Source organism: Lactuca serriola, chromosome 4, assembly GCF_051521515.1.
Source record: "Lactuca serriola cultivar US96UC23 chromosome 4, Lser_US96UC23_V15, whole genome shotgun sequence".
NCBI classification, from domain to species: Eukaryota; Viridiplantae; Streptophyta; class Magnoliopsida; order Asterales; family Asteraceae; genus Lactuca; species Lactuca serriola.
The window spans coordinates 9,076,747-9,099,634 of NC_136411.1; the positions used below are offsets into that span (position 1 = coordinate 9,076,747).

The window sequence follows — 22,888 nt, forward strand, 5'->3', positions numbered from 1 at the left end:
GATTAAATGTTTCTGGGACTTCAGATGATCGTGGGAGGGCGAATGCATAACTGTACACACATCGGCAGCTTCGTATTTTGTGATTCTGCACTAATGATTATACTTTGGTTTTAGAATGTAAACTTTTGGAACAAATGGTTTTTATGATGTTACTTTAACACAATGGCTTCTTTGATCTGAATTAAAAATTAAAAACAAATGTTGAGAAATTGGGACGTTAAATTAAACCCTTTGGTGATATGAGTTTTAACATGTGTTTCTTCTGCAATCAACCCATGAACAATTAAATCAATTATGATGAGAGGGGTACTATGGAGATTGTTCCATGTAGGCCTTTAAAATCATAACTTAATGCCATAAAAAACTCCACAAAACGTTGTTATTCCCTAATCACTATATAGGGTCAGGAGCCTTTCAATTCAATAAACTATGTGAGAACTAACTTATCCCATAGATCATGCATAACAAAATAAAAATCTTCAGCACTCACAATATTATGCTAGAGGGCTCGGATATCATTCTCTAATTGATACTATTTAGCAAAGTTAGACTAAGTGTACATTATTTCCATGTGATCCCAAACTTCTTGTGTTGGATTATATTGTGTCAATTAGGTACCAATTGACAATACCACGGAATTATTAATCAAAGTGATAATCTTAAAATTATCAGTTTCCCAAGCATCAAGTAATGTTGCATAACTAGCAGCTTTCTTATCATTTGGCTTCCCCTTTGACACCTGTAACAATACCCTACATTTGTTTACTCTTTAGAAAATTCTTCATTACATAACTCCAATAAGCATAATAATTGTCATCTAGTTGGGTGCTAATAGACTAAATAGATTCGTCTTTGGGAGCCATATTAACAACAATCAAACCAAACATAAACAACTATGGAATACAAAGAAGAAGACAAACAAAGAGCAAACAACAATCAACAATCCATAAATTCAAACAATAACAAAAAAATAAATAAATAATAAAAAAAACTAACAACAAACGAACAAAGAAACGATAAAAATTTACCAGAACATCATTTGATCCCTGCAACTAAAATTTACTACACCGTTCTCCATAATTATCATATCAAAAGGAAATAATCAAATAACTTGAGTTATGATATCATATGAACAAATAAAGAGAGACATGAAAAAAGACTAGAGTTTTATATGAAAGTAAAAGATTAATACAATACAAAGAAAAAATAACTATAAACAAAACGGTTAACCTAACACATATAAAATAACCCAATAACTCAACATTTTATTATTACCTTAACACTTTAAATAAATGAGAAATTAAATTGTTTTTTATTTTTTATACCTACAAATGTTCTACTCAATAAAATTATGACAAATGTCATCATTCCATATTTTTTAACTAACTCATTAAGACTATATTAGGAATATATCAAATAAAATTAAATCAGTATTTTAAAAACCGATTCGAACCAATCGAACCGGGAACCGGAAGTGAGGACAGTTCAATTTGGACCGGTTTTATAACGATTTACTGACTGGGTTGAACCGGATATTCTTTGATTTTTGTGTTTGTTTTGGGCTTCTTTGTTTGATTTTGACTTCTGTAATTATTGTTTTTATATGTTGGATTCTATTTACGTTTGTAATACTAAAAAAATGACAAGTTTTGTAATCAATGCATGCAAGATAATTAAAAACATATAAAAATATAGAACCGGTTTGACCATCCGGTTGAACCGGAAAATGTCACCCGACCGGTTCAATTAAAAAACCGGTTTTTAAAACATTGAATTAAATTGAATGGTGATTTGTCATAATTTTAGTGAGTATGAATAATTGTAGGAATAAAAGGTAGGAGGTAATTACATTTCTCTAAATGTAATTATATAATATTAGAAAATTAAATAAGATAATTGGTTATGTTAAACCGAGATATTGATGTAATGGTTATACTATCTCAAATTGTAAAAGATGAAACTAGTAATTGTTTCGGTGTTGTGATAAATTATGATTATTTAGTTTACTAACCAGTAAAAAAAACATATTCATCCAATGATTAACTGATGTTTATATTCGTCATTTTGTCTTTCTCTCTAAAAATGAAATACCGATATATATTAGTAATAGATGTATTTTCTTATTAATTCGAGTTGCACAAACCTTTTCCAACTAAAACCAACCAAACCATAACAATGTTATGCTTAAGAGTTCCCATTCGAATATTGTGATCATTAACTATATAAACCTTCTTGTTGTTTCCAAAACATTGATTTATTTGGACATAACAATTAAATGCATATTTACCAACGTAACTTATATCATTCCTTATTTCAAACAATCTAAACTAAAAACAATTTTTCATTTATCCTTCATTAATAATGATTTATTTATCTTAATTATAGTATCGTATCAAAACTTGATAGTTAAATAAATTCTAATATCTTTCTTTGAACAAAACCGATCAAAAGTCTAATCATGAGACGAACTTATTTTCGATAACATATATTACCTTATAATAAAAGTAACCAAAGTACATTCTTGTTGTATGTGCTTAATCCTCTAAATAAAAATATTATTATTTCTATTCATTAAGTTATTAATCAATTTGATCAACATGAACCCATTTTTATAATATGATATAAACACCTATATATACAACCATTATTAAGCAACATCACACTCCTATCCTAAAAATGAAACATGACACAAAAAATATACTCCAGCTTTCCATCTCTTTACAAACATTTGGGCTTCTCTTTCAACTATCAGGTAAATTATCTTGAGATTTTGTTTAATAGTGCATTGTTTTTTAATTATATAACATAGTCCATTTATGTTTCTTTTAGCAATAAAAACATCCAAATTCATAAGTAAACTTTTTATTATTATAGGTTACTTATAAATAACTAAGGGGCAAATTTGTCATTTCATTTCTATATCTTATCGGAATGTAGAAGGGAAGCAAGTCTGAAATTTGTACAACTTGTGCATGCACAATGTACAACTCATTACAGCATGGGATAGATTGATTTCCTAATTTCCGTGGTTTCTTTGCACAGCTGCTGTCCCTATCGGAATCTGCTACGGTCGCGTCGCCAACAACCTTCCACCGCCCTCAGACGCCGTGAATCTCATCAAAACCAATGGTATCTCAAGCGTTCGACTATTCAACCCTGACCCGGAGTCACTAAAGCCGTTTTCCGGCACCGGAATCCAACTCACTATCGGAGTCCCCAACGAAGAACTCCCTTCCATCGCCACCAGCACCGCCACCGCCGCTCAGGAATGGCTTCAATCCAATATCTTCGCCCACGTCCCAGCCGATCAAATCCGGTACATAGTCGTCGGAAACGAAGTATTTCTAAAAGACCCATTTTACACACCCCACGTGCTCCCCGCCATTTCAAACATTTACGAAGCTTTAAAATCTATCGGCCTATCGGAAAAGATTAAAATCTCATCAGCACAAGCAGCTTCGATTCTCTCAAACTCCTACCCTCCATCATCTTCATATTTCGACGCGAATATCTTACTAGATTTAAACCGACTCCTTCAATTCCTCCGCGACACATCATCGCCATTAATGGTGAACGTGTACCCTTACTTTAGTTACATAAACAACCGGGAATTCGTGTCGTTAGACTCTGCTTTATTCAGACCTGGGAATTCATTGCATGACCAGGATCTGGTTTACGATAATTTGTTTGATCAGACGGTTGATGCGTTCATATACGCGATGGAGAGAGAAGGGTATGGTGAGATTCCGGTGGTGGTGACGGAGACAGGGTGGCCGACGGCGGGCGGAGAAGCGGCGAGCGGGGAGAATGCATTGTGTTACAATGGGAATGTTGTGAAAAGGGGTTTGGATAACGTTGGTACACCGAAAAGGCCTGGGATCGGTGTGGAGGTTTTCTTGTTTGACTTGTTTGATGAAGATGAAAAAAACGGGAATGAATTCGAGAAACATTTTGGGATTTTTGAGGTTAATGGTGTCAAAGCATATGATCTTAATTTTCAGTGAACAAATCTCAAAAATATGAATATTTCACCACATAAGCTCGTCTTGTATGAATTCGATAGTTCATATTTCATAGATGTGTTTTTTGGAATTCCTTTGGGCTTTTAGAGCTTAATATCGGCCCGTTTACCGTTTTTTTTCTTTTGTTTTCTAATGTTATTTATTAAATTTGATATTTTACTATTTTACCATTCTAACTTCTATACTTTTGGCATGCTGGGAAGTAGGTGGCAAATCGGGCCATCGTGTTGTGTTTTTGTCTGACACGACACGATACGATAATGTTTTATGTAACACGAACACGACATGACACGACAATGTTTTATGTAACACGAACACGACACGACACGATCTCATGTTTTTTTTAACTAACACGAAAACGAACCGATTAAAAAACGACAAACACGACACGACACGATAAAGATAACATGAAATAAAAATTAATGTATTTAATTAATATTTATTCTTACATAACACGAAAAACACGACAAAAAATGTTAAATCGTGTCAATTTCGTGTCAAATTTTGAACACGAACACGACACGACACGACGTGACGTCGTGTTTTTTACACCGAACACGAACACGACACGAACACGAATTCGAATTTCAATTCCATCTCAATTTCGTTTCGTGTCGTGTATTTTTGTCGTGTCGTGTCATCAATTGCGTTTATAAATCGGTGGTTTGCGTGTAAAAAATACTAATTCATGTGTTTTACCGTATCGATACCAAATGCAAGGCAACTCGCTTGCTCGATAAATTTTTGACCTTTTATTGGACCTAGGTCTGTCAAATCGGGCCGTCGTGTCGTGTTTTTATCTGACACGACACGACACGACAAGGTTTTTTGTAACACAAACATGACACGACATGATGTCGTATTTTTTTTTCACTAACACGAAAACAAACTAATTAAAAAACGGCAACACAACACGACACGACAAAGATAATATTACATAACTAATATTTTATTTAATTCATAATTACATAACACGATAAAAACGACAAACACGACAAACATATGCTAAATCATGTCAATTTCGTGTGGATTTGTAAACACGAACACGACACGACAAGACATCGTGTTTTTTACACTTGACACGAACACGACTCGAAAAGGAATTCAAATTTTGATTTCGTCCCGATTTCGTTTCATATTGTGTATTTTTGTCGTGTCGTGTCATAAATTGACACCCCTAATTGGACCTTTCACATTTAGACCCTAAATTTTATTGTAAGTAAAAAATAACCCTACAAACTCACCCACACTTGTGGGATCATCTAATATCCGAATATATTTAGGGTTCTGGAAAAATAGGCCTCTTGAAAACGTGAAAATAAATGAATGTATAAACCAAAACAATCTTTGTTTCCCAAATTTGGCTTTGCTAGGGTTGTTTGTCCATTCAAATAATGGTGATGGACTAAAAAACAACGTTTGTGTTCGTATCTAGCCTTTAGGCCATAAAGTCATGGGGTATATGTATATCCACTACACCATCACAATAAAAGTATGATACTCAAAGTCATTCATCACATTTAAACCACATTAGTTGTATTTGGTGTTGTCCTCCCATGAAATCGAGGGTTTAATCTCATTATGGACATATATGAAATAATTTAGGATTAGTTTAGTATATATTTGTATTTGTCGTGTGTATATATATATATATATATATATATATATATATATATATATATATATATATATATATATGATCGAGTGATGATTCTTTTTTCAATGAATACTATATGGTCTACATCACAAAAATTCACCACATTGGTTGTTAACGTGGAGGGGTGGATATATTCACATCACCACCACATTGTCACATACTCACATAAGCCATAGTCACCATACCTAAAGTCTAGTATTATATATTTTCAAATTTAACATATAGCTTTTGAAGCATTTTGCAACGACTAGTCATGCATTACAATATTCAAATTGATATATTAACCTACTTTTTTAATTCCCCCGGCTTTAAATCTACCCTAATAAATGAAAATAATTTTGCCACATGTCCTCTTATCATTCATTTGGACACATGGTATTTTCTAGAAATTTTAAAATTTTCTATTTTCCACTTGTCATTTTATTGTATTTTTGATTTTATTAAATTAAAATCCACATTTAATATATAAGGTAATATATATGTAAGGTATTTATTAGAAAATGGTTTATATATGTAAGGTATCTAATGCATTAAAGTCTCATTAATTTTAATAATTCAAAAAATTTCTTATTTTTCTTATAAATTTAAAGTTTTCAAATTGTTAAAATTTTATATTTAATTTTTTTTTAAATAAACTCATGTAATACATGGGTCTCACACCTAGTACTTTTTTATACGCCAATGAAGACTAAAATGATACCAATGATAATTTCATATATTCAACTAACGTTTTATCACCAAGACATATTTGATATTATATTTGTTTTAAAATGAAAGTAAGTGAAAAATAACAAAAGAAATCACCAAAATATGTTTCTTTGTAGTAGGGTTTCTTCATTAAAATGCCATTAAAAATCAACATGAGTGTTGTAAATATGATCAAAATCGCTTAATATCTTGAATTTGACTAATGTATCCCTGGCGGAGCTAGATGAAGCGTTGGGGTACAGCTGTACCCCCAAAATAAATTTTATATATTAAACGTTACATATTATTTTTCTAAATGTAAGTAAGTCTAACTACCTTGCACCCTTAGCTTGAAACATTAAATCTTGTTGTCTGTTTTTTTTTTCTTCTAATTAATCGAAGTGATTGCTGAGAGTTTAGAGACAATAGTGAGATCGGTATTCCACCATCCATTCAACAACTTTTGTACAAAAATACAATTTCAAGAGGCTTTATGTTTTTACCCATATTTTGATTGTTTAAATATTATTTTAAATTTCGATTATATTTGTACCCCCGTATTAAAATTCTTGGCTCCACCACTGGTGCCCCTCAATATAAGATGAAAACTAAAAAGTAAATAAATAAGGGGTCGTTTAATAGTTGTTGACTGGGTTAGAACTAACTGGGTTAGAAACTGACTGAGTTAGAAGTTCTGACTGAGTTAGCTTCTGACTGAAACTTGCTGTTTGATTTTGCATTTGACTGGCTACGCAAAATGACTATATTACCCTTAAATAACATTTTTAAAAACACTATAAGAAAGTACATCAATTTTGTTCATTAATCTAATAATATATCAAACCATTTTATCCAAAACAATACTTAACAAAAGCATTAACGACTTTAAATCTTTAATAAAAAAACACTTGATATTATTCTTAAATGCATACTCACTTAATAATAAAAAAAAGATAAGAGTACCTCATCCTAAACCACCCACAAACTACAACTTTGTCCCATTTTAGATCATCACTTCACATTCGAGAAAAACTATAATGTTTTGCAATATGATCATTTTCATTCTAGAATCTCATCCTAAACCACCCATATGAAATCATATGAACAAAAACAAAAAAAAAACAAAAAAAAAAAAACATGGTTATGAAGCAAGAAAGGCATCAACTTTTGCAATTCATTCTTTGAATCGAGACTCTTGCTTCATCACAAAGATCATGCTTCCATCTTCCTTCCTTTCACTTCATTCCCACAAATAGCTTAAAAAGAACATCAATATCATCAGGGACAATATCGTCCAACTCCCTACAATCATTACTACTGGTATTATAATTGTTAATAACACATCTGAAACAACCGTTAGTCAATCTATAAACCCCATATACAATTTCACAAGAAACCAACTCAAAAACTCAAATGATGAACAAATGATGTTCTAGTTTTGAAAACAAGATTCGATTAAAATTGAACTAACACAATCAATTTTGTGATAGAACATTTAGATAGCTAGAGTAAACAAAGAAATTTTGATCGACCATAGTATTGGCAAATATGAACAACGAAAAAGCAATCCAAAAAACTAATAAAAATAGGAAGAAAAAAAGAACAATATGCACCTGAGTCGGAGGAAGACGTCAGAATTGTTTAATGGCGCAAGAAAGAAGGGGGTGGGGGACCTATGGCATGAAGGAGGTCAATCTGAGATTAGGCACAAAAGCAACTCAAAAACTCAAATGATGAACAAATGATGTTCTTGCTTTTGAAAACAAGATTCGATTAAAACAGAAAAAACACAATCAATTTTGTGATAGAGCATTTAGATAGTTGGAGTAAACAAAGAAATTTTGATCGACCAGAGTATTGGCAAATGTGAACATGAAAAAGCAATCCAACAAACTAATAAAAACAGGAAGAAAAAAAAAAGAACAATACACACCTGAGTCGGAAGAAGACGTCGGAATTGTTCGATGGTGCAAGCAAGAAGGGGGTGGGGGGTCCTATGGCATGAAGGAGGTCAATCTGAGATTAGGCACGACGTCGGGCGGAAGCGGACGAAGGCGGCGTAGGTGGAGGCGGGGCACGTCGTTGCACATGTCGTTGGTAGACCTATATAGAAGTAACATCGTTGGAGCCTGGAGATGTGATGATCGAAGGAGGAGAGATTGGTATAGAGGATATCGACAATATGGTTAATGTCCACTTTTTCTCCAGTTGTCTCGGTCCTTCAAATTTTGAGAAGGGACTGAATCAGATGAATATCATAGACCGAGTCCAAGGTTTGGACCGAGTCCATGAGTTTAAAATCCAAATCAAATTTTTTGGACATAGTTTACATTTGGACCCAGTTAGAAGCCTTATCAAACGACCCCTTAGACACCTTATCCAACAGTCTCCCACTTGGATAAGTCTAATAACTATAGTTATAAGTATAACTTCAGGATCCGACTAGCAATCCTGACTCTTAAATGCCTTTGTCGAACTTAGACGTACCATTTTATATAAGTGATTATATAATCCTATGTTATCAAGATATCAGTTGGACAAACACACGGAACACAGTCAATCTTATTGTCCAGCAGTTTATTTCCCGATTTCCGATTTGTTTGACATAGAACTTAATCGAACACATCAATTTAGTTCTGACCGGGCCCGACACATAAGTCAAAACAAAATCATCAAGGGGCCCAAGATATTGCTTTTAATCCTCCAAGGACTAAAAGGAACAGATAAACTTCGACAGTATATGTCACACCCCCGAACCAGACGGCGGAAACGTCCGAGGGCTGTCGTGACTTAATTGAATACCATAACATTGAATATATATGAAACATAACATTGTTCATCACCATGCATTAATATAGTACAACCGATAAAGTTTACACTGAGTACATTGTTTAGCATTACATTCCCAAAAATAAATTGTTCGGTTCATAGATAAACAACTGCAATCCAGCACTGAGTACATATTTCCTTTGGTTCACTTGTTACCTGAGAATACAAGTATTTTGAAAAACGTCAACATATGAAATGTTGGTGAGTTCATAAGCAGTATTTGAAAAGCAACGTTTTGTATCATTTTGAAAACCACCAGAAAATCTGATATTTTCTGAAAAGAGTTTCTGAAAAAAGTTTGTGAAGGTCCATAGGTATGCTTGTTTGTTTCTATAGTTGTAAGAAAATTTGTTCATCAAAATTGTGTACGTTTTGAAAATCGTGTGTGTTGAAAAACCCTAGGAAAACCCGATGTTTTCCTAATTCTGTGAATTCCATGAAGTAAACATAAAACCATTGCAGCGCGTGAAGTCAGTTATTCCAGGCGACGTCGGATTATTTTTACGCATGACTAATTGCTATAAACACGTGTTACACAAACGACCTGTTTATAACTATACTAACGATCCCGTAGGCGTCGTCCGTACTAATCACGTTATCCGACCGCCCTGACTTCTTGTAGTCCCACATCCGAAGAGAAAAAGGGCACGAAGACCACGATGACTCCATTAACCGGTTGGGGATAAAAAGGGTACGAGGGGTCCTTGACCCGCCTCGCATGAAATACCGACTTTACTAGCAATACCATAGGACCCTTGGGAACCAATAGTATAAATGCCATTGAAAGTCCTTTTACGCTGTGTTAGATCATGTAAGATCCAACAACTCGTAAGGTAGGAGTCTTCGGGCCTTAAGATCAGGTCATTGGGCTAGCTAGGCCCAACAAACAAGATTTTACACTTTGGGGCCCAAAGATGGTGCGTAGACGTCTGTGCACTCTCGCGTGTGTGTTGAGTTACCAAATGTTTTCGTGTATGAATCGAGTTATCGTCGTGTTAGTATTTTCGGATTGTTATTGATTCGAGACCGAATCAATTCGTTTAACAACGATTTTTGGTATTGTTGTGTATTGTATTACGTAGGTAGTCGCGGTGTCAATGTTTGATCAAGTTGCGTGTATTGAATTAGCCTTGAAAGTTTTCTGTTTTCAGCCCCTCATTGTTTGTAAAATTTACTTTTTCAACCCTCTAATTAAATAACTTTCCGGTTTGGTCCTTAAATCATTTTTCTTGACATTTTAACACCAAAAATTATTGAAATTAATATTTTTCAGCTTATTTTTCATTGAAAACAGTTTAAATCCCTGAAATTGCAGTTTTCTCGGTTATAACCCCTCTTTTTCGCAGTTTTTACAATTTTGGCCCAAATTGGAAAATTTTTGCAACTTTGGTCCTTTTTAAATTTGAAAAGCATTTTAAACCTTTGAAAAGTACTTGGAACACTAGTAGTCCACTGTTTTACAGAAAAACACAGTTTTGGCCCTCCAAAACAGAAAATTTCGCATAATGGGCCCTATTGGGCCGAAATTGTCATTTTTAGCCCATTAAGCTTGAAATTTGTATTTTTAACCCTCCATATGAGTATATTTCCAGAAAATATTTTATTGAAACTGTTTTGACACTCCTCATCCATCAGAATTCGTGATATGTCATTTTGGGCCCTTTAACTTTATATTTTTAACATTTTATGTCCAAAAATTGAGTTTTTAGCCCAAAGAAGATGTTATTAAACCATTTAGCTATTCTTCTTGGAACACTTTGTATGTAGAAATATATTTGATGCTAATATCATTTAACATAGGGTATATCTCGATTTTTAGGGGTTTATGGCTAGATCCAACATTATAAACACACAAATTCACACATATAAGCATAGAAATCATACAAGGCATACAAAACACATATAGATCTACACTTTCACTTGTATTCCCCCCCCCCCCCACAAAACTCATAAAAACAAAAAATAGGGGGTATGAAGCTCACCTTAGGGTGTTGATTCGGTTTTTGAAGAAAGGATGGAAGAAAGCTTGGTGATTTTCGGCCCTAGCACCCCTTGATGAAGATCTCGAGTTTATGGAGTTTTCTAGGAGTATGATCACCAAAGAAACTTGTTTAGAATAAGAGATCTCATGTGAGAGGGGAGTTTTGAAGCTTAGGCATGGAAAAACTTACCAAAGGATGATGATAACCTTGAAGAATCCTCTTGAAACACAAGAAAAATTTCGAGACTTTGAATGGAGAGGAAGAGAGAAGTCTTGAGTGATTTAGAGAGATTTTTGTGAGATGTGTGTGTGTGTGTAAACTCTCGGCCAAGGGAAGGGAAAGAGAGAAATGAGAAGTGAGTGAAGTGACATGTGCATGGAAACATGTGTTTGTGCATGGAGATCCATGAGAGAATAAGGAGGTGGCATTGAAAGTCAAACCTTCTTCATTTCTTCTTGGATTTGGGCCATGGGCCGAGAATTTAGAAGGAAAAGGAAAAATTTGGGCTTTTATGCCCTCTAGCCCATGTAGAAGTTAGGTTGGATGAGTTTTAACCTAAAAGAAATATAATATGATTTTTACCCTTTGTTGGACTAGTTTAGGTTATTCATGTTTCAAAACTCTTAACTTATTTCATTCTAGGCCCAATATGGACCATAATGTTGAAATAAATTAATGTGGGTCCAATTAGAGCCCATTTAAGGGTTCTAAGCCCATGATAGTCAAATTGGAAGCTTATTGGTCCATAGAGTCCAATAAGGAAGTCCTAGTCCAAAATGGACCTAATCAAGAACTTCTAGGGTTTCCAACCCTTATTTGAGCATATGAGATATATTTGAATGAGAATAGAGTATAGTATTCACTTACAGTATATGCTTTTACAATGGATAATGTTTATGTGAGAAGAGAATTTCCTAGCTAAAAATGCTAGTTGTGACAGTATATTCTTGTACTAACTATTCATTGAATCATACACAACAGCACGTTTTATAACATCGAGTTACCGATGCATTTTCGTACTATCAATGTACAACAAACTTATAGTCAACAACTCGTATATCTAGGTTTGAAGACTTATATGATATTATCGTCTCACGATCACTCGAGATGAATTCCATGAAGTGATACAAGTGAGCGTGGGTTTAATCCAATACTCGGACCTAATGAGCACTCATGAATGTTGCAGCAAACTTCGCTATGTCTAATACTATTCAGACAGATCTACAAGCCAAGTTCATGACAGTCTTGATTCAATACCTACTTCCAACGTATGATCGACTGTGGATAGTTTGAATAATATAATTATTCTGGAAGTCAAAACATGCAAAGTGAAACAATAGTAAATGATTGACACAAGACAGTACCATACTAGTAAATAAAAAACACCTTTTATTTAAGCATCAAATGTTAATTACATTTCAACTATTACAAGTTTCAAGAGATATCTAATCATTAAAACTAATAGCATCCTTCAGCCCAATGCGACTCGCATGTTGTAAATGTTTAACCCTACTCAGTCCCTTCGTGAGGGGATCTGTCGGGTTCTCATCTGATGATACCCTCTTTGCCACGAGGAGTCCTTCTTTTATCTTGTGTTTTATGAAGTGATATTTCATGTTGATGTGTCTAGACTTGCCATAATCCCTCAGTTCCTTGGCTAACGCAACTGCACTATCGCTGTCACAGAAAATTTCCACATGCTACTTTATAGCTGGTACAGCTCCAAGGTCTCCGATGAAATTCTTCAGCCATATCGCCTCCTTTGCCGATTCGCTTGTTGTTATGTACTATGATTCGCACGTTTAATCAACTATGGTCTCCTGCTTGGAACTTTTCCAAGTAATTGCTCCTCCATTTAGGGTAAACACCCAGCCCGACTGAGAGCGAAAACTATCTCTGTCGGTTTGAAAGTTGGCATCACTATACCCTGTCACTCTTAAGTCATCACTCCCACCGAGGGTAAGGACCCGGTCCTTAGTCCTCCGTAGGTACTTAAGAATGTTCTTTACCGCAGTCCAGTGAGCCTTGCCAAAAATCCCTTGATATCTGCTTACCATGCTCAAAGCAAAAGCCACATCAGGGCGAGTACAAGTCATAGCATACATGATCGAGCCAACAACGGAAGCATATGGTATTCGACTCATCTCAGCTATCTCAGCCTATTTAGGAATTATGCATGTTGAACCTCTTCAACACTTTGTCTAAGTAGGTACTTTGACTATGTCCAATTAGTCTCTTACTCATGTCTCTCAATATCCTTATCCCAAGAATATAGGTAGGTTCCCCAAGGTCCTTCATAGCGAAACACTTCCCAAGCCAGGACTTAACCTCCTGCAATGTTGGGATGTCATTCCCTATGAGTAGTATGCCATCCACATACAACACCAGAAAACTAATTATACTCCCACTAGCTCTGACATGTACACATGACTCATCCTCGCTTCTCGAAAAGCCAAACTCTTTGACCTTATCACTGAAACAAGGATTCCATCTGTGAGATGTTTGTTTCAACCCATAAATGGATTTTTCAAGCTTACACACTCTATTAGGGTACTTTGTATCGACAAAACCCTCTGGTCGACTCATGTAAACATCCTCAGCCAACTTTCCATTAAGAAAAGCGGTTTGGACATCCATTTGCCATATTTCATAATCATGAAATGCAGCTATGGCTAGCCTAACCCTAATAGACTTAATATTTGCTACTGGTGAGAAGGTCTCATCATAGTCAACTCCCGGAGTTTGAGTAAAGCCCTTCGCAAGCAGTCGTGCCTTATAAGTGTGTACCTTTCCATCCATGTCGGTCTTCTTCTTGAAGATCCATTTGCACCCAACTGTCTTACGACCTGGTATATTGTCCACCAAGTTCCAAACTTGATTTCATACACGGACTGAATCTTATTGTCCATCGTCTCTTTCCATTTAGTAGACTCGGGGCCCGCCATGGCTTCCTTGTAATTGTTAGGTTCATCCAAATTTACCAGTGTGTTATCACTGATAAATGTATCACCTTCTACAGTAATATGGAAACCATAGAACTGAGTGGATCACTAACTCTACCGAAATGCCTCAGAGGTACATAATTGTCGATTGGTTCAGCAGGAGTTTCCTCCTCAGGTTGATCGCTAGTGTTTGAGGTTCCTTCATCGCTTGACTCTTGAATCTCTTCAAGGTCAATTTGCCTCCCAGTGTCTCCTTGGCCTATGAGCTCTCTCTCGCGAAAGCTCCTCTCCTCGCAACGAAGACAACATTATCACTCAGTCTGTAGAAGAGATAACCAAATGATTTATGTGGGTAGCCGATGAAAGTACACCGCTCACTCTATGGTTCGAGCTTGTCGTGAGTCTCGAGCCTCACGAAAGCCTCGTAACCCCAAACCTTGATGTGGTCTAATGTAGGAGCCTTCCCGATCGACATCTTGTGAGGTGTTTTGGCAACCTTCTTATTTGAGACTAAATTAAGGATATGGACGGCAGTCTCTAAGGCATACCTCCAGAATGATATAGGTAACGAAGCTCGACTCAACATGGAACGAACCATGTCCAACAAGGGCCGGTTGTGCCTCTCAGCCACACCATTAAGCTGTGGTGTCCTAGGTGGGGTCAACTGTGAAACAATTCCACACTCCATAAGATAGTCTAGTAACTCGATACTAAGATACTCACCACCTCGATCGGATCAGAGCATCTTGATCTTCCTGTACAGTTGATTCTCTACTTCTTACTTAAACTCTTTGAATCTTTCAAAAGTTTCTGACGAATGCTTGATTAAGTAGACATAGCCATATCTACTGTAATCATCATTAAAAGTCACACAGAAGCGGTTAGCATCCCTTGTGGCGGTTCTAAAGGGCCCACACACATCGGTGTGTATGAGATCAAACAAACCTTCACCCTTTTCACAAGTACTAGTGAAGGGTGATTTAGTTATCTTTCCAAGTTAGCAAGATTCGCAAGTGTCCTCCGAACTTAAGTCAAATGACTCCAAAACTCCAGCCTTTTGGAGTTGGCCTGTGCGCTGCTTCCTGACATGTCCAATATGAAAATGCCACAAGCATGTTTTATCCAATTCATTGGAAGAATCGATATGCAACACATCATTTCCTAAGCTGTCTACAACATTCACAGTTTCATATACACCATTACAAGGTAATGCTTTAAAATAAAAAAAAAAACACCATTATAATAAGCATTTATTGCACCAATTTCATTATCAAACGAAAATGTGAAACATTGTTTGTACAAACCATGAAAGGAAATAATATTTGTCGCCATATCAGATGAGTAACAACCATTATTCAAATTTGTTTCTAACCCACTACTAAGCAATAAAGAGTAAACTCCAATCTTGGTGACAGGTGAAGCCTTCCTATCCCCCATGATCACGTTTATCTTCCCGTGGTCCACATCCTTACTTCTTTTTAGGCTTTTCACATCAGAACAAATGTGAAATCCACAATCTGTGTCAAGCACCCAAGAGTTAGTATGTGATATTTTTTTAGATAGAATAGTATAAATACCTGCATGGGTGGGTTTAACCTTCCCACCCTTGACATCCTGCAAGTATTTGGGGCAGCTTCGCTTCCAGTGCCCTTTTCGTTACAGTACAAACACTCTGCTTCTTTAGGAATGGAAATCGGAGCAGCAGAACCAGTCTTGGTCCCACTTGAAGAGGATCCATCAAGAGACTTTCCCTTGAGGCTCTTTGAGGGGGCCTTCCTCTTCTTCCCTTTCCCTTGTCTAATTGCCAGAACAGGGGCAGTGGTAGGAGTAGTAAAAACCGATTTACCTTTGAGACCACTTTCAGCGGTCCTCAAAAGCCCTTGAAGTTTGCTAAGTGTGACCTCCTCCTTGTTCATATGGTAGGTCATTCGGAACTGATCATGAATAGAGATAAGGAGTGTAGAATGATATCTATAACCAGCTCCTCAGGTAAGTTCACATTCAAGTTTAGCAATCGGTCCACAAACCTTTGCATTTTCTGCAAGTGGCCCGCGATGGGTTCACCATCCTTCATCCTGGTTGTTATCATGGAAGAGATGATTTCATACCTCTCTTGAAAAGAACTCTGATGGTGTTTTTCCATCAGGTCCGGGTGCATATCAAAAGGGTAGAAGTCCTCATAGGACTTTTGGAGTTCAGCTGACATAGTCGCAAGCGTGATACAAGCTACCTTGGTAGCATCCTTCTCATGTGCCCTAAACTCAACAATCTCCTCAAGAGTAACAGAAGACTCATCAAATCATTTAGCTCCTTGTATAGGATATATTCCTTGTCCTCATAGCGAGTGACCATCCTAATGTTCCTAATCCAATCATTGAAGTTGGAACCATCAAAGATGACTCTCCCACAAAGGTTCATGAGATAGAAGGAGCCAGTAGGGTTTGATCCATAAGCAGTGTTGGAAGACATCTGAAAAGAAAGAAAGACAAAGTTTAGATTAGATAAAGAATCCTTAATAAAACACCCAAATGAAATATTAAGGCTAGGACCCAACACAATATTTTACAAATTGGAAGTGGGATGTCGTAATCAACTTGCAAAATATTTGAAGTTAGGTAAATGACGATTTACCAATTTCCACCATAAAAAACAAAATTGTTATTAAGTTTTAATTGGATTGAAATTCCTAGATCCTTTGAGATTCATTGAACAATTCAATGGCATGTTTAAATATCGATTATTCCATTCAGGTTTGTGACTGGGATACCGAGAATCATAGACAAGGTGTGAATAACCATGCAAAATGTGTCTGGTACTCTCGATGTCATTTATCACCCAATCAATGTGTTGGTTAACCACACACAGGGTCGGTCCTGAGGATTCAAATGCCCAGGACGAGACGAAAAAAAATGCCCTTAAGCCCTAACATGTAACGAATTAAATTATATAAAACTGAAATGTGCATACCTCCTTCTAAGGCTACATCTGCTAAAGCTGAAAGACTGTCTATTTTCTCCATTGTGTAATGTTGTTCTTTTTCCCAAATTACCCTTGAACATAGAGCATTTTCCAAAACTAAATCTAGGCCAAGTACGTCTTCTTCATCCTCACCATCACTTCCTTCATCATATTCATCTTTATCCTCCAGTTCAAAAAAACCAAGAATATAAATGTCATTGTCATCTACATTTTTATTATTGAAAATAGTTTCAAACATCATTGATGTGCATTATGAAGATTTGAAGTACCTTATTTAGTATTGCTTTATTCAAAGTATTTTCACCACTTTCTACAGATTTATTGATCCTTTTTAGTGGATTCTTTCTTGGAAACAGTACCTGAGACCAATGGATCGGATTCCTCTTGAGCATTGTATTGAAGTGAACATCTGTATTTATAATATAATCTCACACATTCAGGTGCAATCTCGACATAATGGGCAGCTCTGATACAACAACCCAAAAGAAAGAAATTCCATCATCTTTATCTCAAAATAAATGTGTTTAATTATATCACACGCACAAAGGAAATTAACAGAAAAAGTTCAACATATATCACAGATTTTCTGGTTCAAAAGCAAATTATTCCTAATGAAAAATACTTAGTTAATAGAACTACACCAAAATTGCTAATTGTAACTATATAATTCTTAGACAAACAAAATTACACTTGTAAACATGATTTGATTGCTTTCAACAAAGCAGAATACCAGATGATTCGTATATATCAATAGGATGAATAAAAACAACATGAAGAGTTAGAAACCCTAACCTAATTTCTAGGGCATGACCGATGCAAAAAAATTGTTACGACATAGTTATTCGCCGATCCTCTCTGCATCAACTCTTCTGCGTACTTGAAGCCTCGATGTCTCGACAACATTATTGTTGTTGTATGAAGAGGTTGTGCCACACAGACCTGTTGAGTTGGTATTTAGTCGATCATCGATCACCGCTTGAATGATCGTTTTTCTGCCTTTGGGTGTGGACTCCGACTGATTCTTGAACGTAGTATACGTAAAAAAGGGGCCCCTAAAAATTTTGGGCCCTGTGCACATGCACAGCTTGCCCCCCTTCATCACCGGGCCTGACCACACACGCTCCATTGATCTTATGATAAAAATCGAGCCATACTTTGCTACCCTTACTAGTCCAAGTTAATGTGTCGGTTAACCACACACACTCCATCAACGACTTGGTAAGGTGCAAAGTGCAATTTTCATGGATTAGCATCAATTTCACATTTTCCTAAAGTAACTAAGATTGGGAATTTAATAAAACATTTAGTTACTTTATTACCATTATACTTAATGAGAATTATAGTCCTATCCTACCCGTTCGGCTAACGACCCTCCACCAGTCAAGGAAGCGGTGGGTGAGAGTGGACACCCATTAAACTGCCATTTTATTGGCATTAACCTTATACCCCCCTTATAGACCAACTTCGTGAATGAGGCTTACTAACGATATGACTGACTTGATCTTATACACACACACACACACACACACATATATATATATATATATATATATATTATTAACTTATAATACTATAAAGTATAAGGGTTGAATTTTAAAATTTTAAAATTATAGGGTTTGGAATTAAAGTATTCTAAAGTGACTTTACAAACTCCAAAACTTGAGGGAAAGTTTTGAAACTTGTCAAAACCTTTAGAGTCCATAACCTATGAGTTTTAATGCCTCTTAAAGAAGTGTCTTTTCATTTTCCATAACTTGAGGACAAGTTATGGAGCACATCAAAGGCCATTAAGATCATCAATTAAACTAACAAGCATGTCAAATAATGTCCATGATATAGATTAAACTCATATCAACAAGACAATTCAAATCAAACAAATTTCATGTAATTAGCCTAACCATATAAACTAATACAAAACATGAAACTTTGACAATTATATTTTAAATTGGATTCGTATGATCCTTACCACATCAAAAAAACAAGTTTATAAGTTCAAAAATAGTTTAGGGTAATGATCCTAGTCCAATTGCAACCTTAAAACTCGAAAATCTGCACTCTGGAGCACCAACTCGTCGAGTGCATGAACTGACTCGGCGAGTTGGTCAGATTTGTGAGGGGACTCGGCAAGTCCACTGTCCAGAAAGCAGAAAATCGATTTTTGAAGCATTTGAAAGCAAGTAGTGTCAAGTATATTGGAAAACAATCATAGGCTTTGATACCACCGAATGGTTTTGAGCATTCTAACACTCCTATGATGTACATGCAACCCTAGATGATTTGGAACTATGTTTTCTCTAATATACAAGCAAACTTTCAAAATTCCAAAACATCATCCTATCTACCATACAATGGAGTATCTATACTACAAAATTCTAGTTAGATGACATACCTTTTAGTGTAGTTGCAAACCTTGAAGCTTTAAGAGCCTAACACCAATAATGTGAATGCTTGGAACCACAAATCACCACCAACAAATGGAGGACTTGAGATATTATTTCTTGCTCAAAAAATCGGATATGCTCTTCTAAAGACTCACTAGTGCCGATTTCATGTGCTAGAGGATCTCTTATATAGTGTGTCATGATTAGGGTTACACCATACAAACCCTAATGTGCATTACTTTCCATATTCCTTATGCTCCATGGGTTTTAACCTCCATGGAGTATCCATGGGTCACCACATGGATTTAGCCCATCATAAAGAACTATGGATCACAAGCTCACTATATAAGAATGAATGATTTACACAATCAATCCTCATATATTTAATTAGTCTCTTTTGACCACAAAATTAATTCCAAATTAATTCTTGATCAATACTAATTAAATAATATGATTTCATATTAATATATTAGAACTTATAATATATTAATAAATCATAAATAACCTCTTCTCAAAAGTCCATCCTTACACATTGTTCTGGTGAAGTGCAACCCAAATGGACCATGCTACTCTCGGGTGAAGTATATACCAAATATAGTTATCGACTTAGACACCTTATCCAACACTTGTAACGACCCATAAATTATGAGGTAAAAATTTCATTTTTAATACAATCAAAACACCAATTATCTTTTGTTCAAACATTTAGAGTATTTCATAATAAAAGAGTCATCAAAGTATAATCCCAAAATCTTCACAATGCGGAAACATTGGTGGATGCATTGTATTCAATCCGGACCCATTCCTTTCAAATTGGAAGTACCTGAAACATAAATTGAAAACCATAAGCACGAAGCTTAGTGAGTTCCCCAAAATACCACGTACTAATCAAACATACTGCCAAACATATATGGGTGCTTGTCTACCCCTTCGGTCTATTTCAACCAGATACTAACAAGCATATCCAGGTGCTTTCCAACCCCTTCGGTCTATTTCAACCGGATACTATCAAGCATATATGGGTGCTTTCCTACCCCCTTTGGTTTATTTCAACCGGATACTATCAAGCATAGATGTGCTCTTGCAATCCATTTAGGTCCATTTCAACTGGATACCTGGACTATTTCACCTCATACTACTACCACATAATATAATAACAAAATCACATAATCATAAAGCAAATACAAACATAATTGAAAATTGTCAAAAAGACAATCACACTGCATCATAAGCTAGTGGGCCAACATTGGTGCCTTCGACCCACGTATACTGCGAAGGAAGACTCACCTCAAACCGCTGATAACCAACTAACTGCTCGGGTCATTGAACCGGATAACCTCGCACCAACTAACAATAAATATCACATTAATTAATAATTAACCTAATAACTCAAACTTCGAGGCCCAATCCATATTCCAACTTCCTAAAGGGTAAAAGACCATTTTACCCTTTCTTTACTTGGCCCAAGACCAAGGCCCATCCTATTTGCTCAAAAAGCTCAATTTCCTAAAAGGCGTCCCAAGGAACAATATAGCCTAATATGTCCCATCTTCCTAGTTGGGCCCAAAACCATCATGGACCTAATTCCAAGAAAACCCTTGGTGTATCCATGAACCAAAGTCAGAAGTCCAATGGCCCAACAAGGTTCAAACCTTAAATGGCCCAAAATTGACTTACTGGGGAGTATGCCCCGCGTACCAGAAGGGTACTGATATGTGCATATTTAGCTATATATTTAGTATAGATTTTTGTTATTTACTGGTTAATTTATTGCAACTAATGGACAAAAGGTACTTAATAATGTTTAAAATGTATGTTCGGTCCAAAAGATATGCTCGAAAGCAAAAGGAAGCAGGAGATACAATTGGAAGCTCGGGAATTGAAGAAAGAAGAAAAAAAGCCAAATCCTGAAGGACTCAGCGAGTCTGGACGTCTACTCGATGAGTACCCACGAATGTTCGCGAAGCAAAACATAACGTCCATATCGTACATGGATTCTACTAGGGGACTCGGCGAGTCGGTTGGCTACTCGACGAGTGGCCTTTGTTTTCTGAAAACTATAAATAGAGGCCAATTCCGAAACAAAACCCTCTCTGGATTTTTGAAGGATTACCTTGCGACTAGGAAGGCTACTGGAGCTCTGAAAATTGTGAGAGTCAACCCTAGCTTTCAATTCTAAGAATATTAAAGGCAGCATAAGTTTACTCTTTACTTTATCTATTGTTTTAATCATGTTTAAACTACTAGACATTGTTTTTGAGTTGCTTTCTGCTACAATTATGAGCTAAACTTTATATCTTCTGTTTAGGGTAGGAAAATTTACAACTATGGATTGATTTGTGGTTGGATTAATTTTTTATTGGTGATTTTAGTTTTATTAAGCTTGTTAAAGAACCTTATGCATTAACCATAACTATTTTCTGTTAACTATCAAGTAATTAAGTTGCATGAACATCTCTTAATTGCTTATCTCATGTGATTTATGTGAAAGCATTGTTATGTGCCTAGGAATAGCGAACATGAAATTAGGGTTAACTAGAGAATGAGTAAATTAATGTATGAGCTTGTGTGATAAACCATCAACAAGAGGTTAATTGAACGACCAATTTAAATAACCACTACAAGTCTTATTTAACCCGAATAATTAACTAGGAAATTTATTAGTTTAATCAACTTGTCACTGTTTGAATTGATATGTTTTCTAAGGAATGGTAATAGCGAATGTGAACCTAATCACTTTAATAGGTAGCCAATAACAATTAATCCATTTCACTTGCCATAAAATCAACCATAGGAGTAGATAAACCGAACCTAAACAGAAGTATTTGTATTATTGAATTTAGTTGATTTTTACTTGCTTTAGTCGTTAGTTATTTAATTTGTGTGTTAGTTAGTTTATCTAAGTTTCTATTCTTGCAAAACTAGAGAAACCCTTTTACTTTTATTACTTGTTTTAGTTAATTATATTTATTAGTTTAATTACCGTTCCCTGAGTTCGATACCCTGCGTATTCAACTATATCACCAATTGACAGGTCCATTGCCTTTTGTGTGTCTAATTCATATTTAAAAAGTAGGATACAAATAATTCATTTCACAAAGATCAGGTACACCCCCACGTACTCACCCTCGAAGCACAAAGTACAAGTTGTCAATGCATTATGCTAAGCGTACTTCCCACGTACACGGTACAATTAACATATTGATTAGAGGCCAAAAATCTGAAATAAGCTCTTAATGGTCAAGACAAAAGCATCCAAACACTTATCTTGACCCTAAATGATGTGTTAACATGTAAAGTTGGCAACTTTACTCCTATGCAAGGCTTAATGGGACTAAAATGTAACATCCCAAAATTGAAGACCAAAAATTTCGTTTTTAGTTTAACAATTCATAAAACCAATTAGTAT

The 22,888-nt window shown here is 35.6% G+C and overlaps 1 pseudogene across 1 annotated transcript; it reads left to right on the top strand.

Annotated features, from left to right (window-relative positions):
• The first annotated feature begins 2,676 nt into the window (after positions 1–2,676).
• Positions 2,677–4,118, top strand: LOC145099932 (glucan endo-1,3-beta-glucosidase pseudogene; annotated as a pseudogene). The gene is made up of 2 exons (XR_013704703.1): positions 2,677–2,752; positions 3,043–4,118. The product of XR_013704703.1 is annotated as a glucan endo-1,3-beta-glucosidase pseudogene (transcript).
• The last annotated feature ends 18,770 nt before the right edge of the window (positions 4,119–22,888 follow it).